Source organism: Mastomys coucha, chromosome X, assembly GCF_008632895.1.
Source record: "Mastomys coucha isolate ucsf_1 chromosome X, UCSF_Mcou_1, whole genome shotgun sequence".
Lineage (NCBI taxonomy): Eukaryota > Metazoa > Chordata > Mammalia > Rodentia > Muridae > Mastomys > Mastomys coucha.
This window is the reverse complement of record NC_045030.1, coordinates 64,883,205-64,886,630: the sequence shown is the minus strand read 5'-3', so window position 1 is coordinate 64,886,630 and position 3,426 is coordinate 64,883,205. Positions and strand designations below refer to the sequence as shown.

Here is a 3,426-nt window from a genome sequence, read left to right as displayed (position 1 = left end):
AACAAACTAAGAAAACAGAAGCCAGAAAAGACAGATTGAGAGGGGAGAGTGACTCCCTTTGCAAAGGAAACACCAGTAGCAGCTTAGATTGATGATGGTGGGAGATGGAACATAGGCAGTTCTCACAGGACCAGCTCAGAGGCTACCCCTTAAAGGCAGAGCATGTGACTCACCAGCATGGCTTCCAAAAGCCACACAATTTTTAAAGACATGTTTCAAAGACATAGCTGTCTTATCTATTGTATATCTTTTTAGTACCAACAATATTTACAAAAAAAAAAGGAACAATGGGTACAAAACCAATTGAAACACATTTACTCTTTTATTTCTTAGAATGCATGAGGCGTGGGCATCAATGAACAGAAATCCTTTTCCTTAAATGTTCAGTCACAGAAGATAGTGTCCCTCAACCTGGTGGGCTCAAAAGGATTTATTCTTCCTAAAGTATGGGAGGGTTGCCTTGATGACTTGTCTTCTTGCAATAGCATTCCCTATGGTTAATATGTGCTATTAATATGACAAAAAGAAAGAAAATCCTTTAAATAGCAGCCTGTACTTCTTTTTGATTTGTCTCTTGTAAAAGCTGATTTACTGTGTGTTTCTTCCATCTGGCAGGAAGCTAATCTGAATATGAATCAACCCTTGCAAAAATAACCCCAGGAAATCTTAGACATTCATAACTTCCCAGAGTTCTTTTTTTTTCTTCCTCTTCTTCAACAATAGCATTTTTGTCATTCTTTCTGTTGTGCAAAGTTTTTCAATTGAAATAAAGTGTGGCTATTTAAGGAATGATGCCACCTCATCCAGAATGCCTCTTTCACAGTTATGGATTCACAGTGCTCATCTACATATTTGCACCTTAATGAATAAATGTTGTTATCCCCAAAACTCTAATCAGATTAATGTGATGTTCACAACTTGATAAGTAAAGTGACAAAATATCATTCTCAAAAACCTGTTTCCTTGAGCATGTTTTATATTTTGTAATAATTCTATTTTCCTTTTACACTAGCTGTACTAACTTATATTTCTGGTGGTGTGAAAGAAAATGAAAAAGAAACAAATCTACATTATAAATCATGATTGGAATTTTTAACAAGTTTCTCCTGAGTAATTTCAAAAGTATCCCTTGTGTTTCTTGCACCATGGCATGCCCAAAAAATGATAACGCTTGTTCAGCATATGAAGATAAATGGCAACGTATCTTAGACTGAAGGTGGTAGTCTCAAGGACTCCAGCTAGCCCAGACTCCAACAAACCAGGCAAAGATAGAAGGAATGAATATAGTTACATCTGTGACCTCTTTTCAGCATATACAAGATCTAGAAATTAGGGAAATGAAGCATGTACAGTGTAAAAATAAAAGTCATATTACCAAAACTGATATATGTGTACTATGTTAAAATTCATAGATAAGAATTACATGACCAAGTCACTCCATTTCATTTTTACCTAACAAGTATGATTGGCTACACCTATTTTTTTTCATGCCAGAGTTCACATAATGATGATACTTCTAGCCATATTAATATATTCTATGAAAATATTTTTCCTTGTGATTAACCATTTTCTTTTTCTTCAGCTTTTAGGAACTTTATTTTCCTTCCACCTTTTTCCCCTTCAGGACCACCCAATGGTGGCTCCAATCTACTCGGTGACCTGTGCTGTGGGAACTGCTGACCTGTCTTCAGTGGCTGGCTGCAAACTCTAGTTTTCCATGGGGGTGGGGCTGCTGGATGGGCACAGAGAGTACTTGTATGCAATCAGACCAGTCAGCCATGTCAGACTGAGCAGCAGCGAACTCAGGAGCTGGTGCAGTCTATTCACCCTTCATCTCATCTTTCTCAGCAGCAGCCTGCTCCTCCTTTTCAACTTCCTCTGGGTCTCTAAAAGTAAAGATCAGGCATAGCCTCCTACAGGTCCTCATTCCTTGAATGAGGAGTACTTCCAGGCCAAGATCTACCACATAGGACCCACCGAATTAACTCCCTTGTTGTTGCATGCATGGGATGGAAATGTCCACATAGGGCACAGGTGAGAATCTGTGTTACACAAAGCAATGGTGAGCAAGTTGACAATAGGATGCCTCTGGTGGTCAATCTTTGGATCAGTCACAACTAGAAGCTGTATGGTTCCCTGAAGGCTGCTTTGATCTGGTTACTGAGGGTCTCAAGTATGAAGAGGCCAGCAATGGGAGTGACTCCTGTGACAGCAGCAAACTTCAGCACAGCTTGCTGGCCAGTGTTTCTGGAGAGGACATCAGCAGAGTTCTCAATGGCAACAATAGCACAACCTGCAAGCAACAGATTCTCCCAGGTCCTCTTCAAATTTATGATGTAGATACCATCACTTTTCTTTTAGTATATGTACTGCTCCATCTGAAAGTCAAAGTTAGTGCCACATAAGTGGGTTCCTGTACCAAGGAATTTAAGGACATCCTCGTCCTTCATCTGTGGGACATCAAGGGCTCTGGATATTGTGTAAGTTTCCCTTTAAGTTACAACAGGAATCAAGAAAAATGCCATATGGACTTGTCCCTGGGCAGTCCTGAAAGGCTGATTAACAATTTTCCAACTTCAAGTATTAAAAACATTAAATTACTATGCAATTCCTGAAATCTTACAACTGCTAATGTGACTTTTAGTTTGAGAGCTAATTGGCATGATATCATTGTGCAGATTGTCTACTGTACAGCTCTAGAGGTACCTATTCAATTCTAGCAAGCTAGATAACATTCATTTAAAAACTAGAAACCCATACTTCATGCATTAGCAGATAACAGAGGGCTTACTCATAGATATTTAACATGGTACCTTGTTTCTCCGGAATATATGTTAAATATAAAATCACATTTAATTTTATAAGATCTCCATTAAGCATTCATTTTACTGCATTCTATGGATTTTTTACCCTATAGCCTTAACCTGGCTTCGTTTAAATAGTTACTGTTCTCTCTTAACTCAGAGGAAAGAAAACGGACTTTGTCGTCTGAACAATTTGGGCTAAACACCAGCTTTAATAATCATTACTCAGCCCAGGTTTCACTCCTATCACAAAATGGAAATAGTTCCTTGCATGTTATAATTTGGTTATCAAGATTAAATAAGCAAATAAAAATAAAGTCCCAGTACAAAATATGATGCATAATTGTACACAACAAAACTCTATCTTCTTCTTAAATTCTTTGGTTTGTATTCCCATTGCTTCAAATATCCTCCTATATTTAGTAAGGGCATACTGCTTAAAAGCCTTATTAGATTCAAATTTCTCTGTCCTTCAAACTAAAAACTCCCTCAAGGTCCAGAGAGCTTTGTTTATACTTCTTTGAAAGGTACATTCTTGTATATTGTGTCTGATGTTTTATAATTGTAATGAATTATCCTCCTTGCTTAATTGTGGAATTTTTAAGGCACCTGCAGTGTTGTC

General features: G+C 37.7%; 1 pseudogene; it reads right to left on the bottom strand.

Annotated features, from left to right (window-relative positions):
- Positions 1-1,620: 1,620 nt before the first annotated feature.
- Positions 1,621-2,808, bottom strand: LOC116088533 (annotated as a pseudogene).
- Positions 2,809-3,426: the final 618 nt, after the last annotated feature.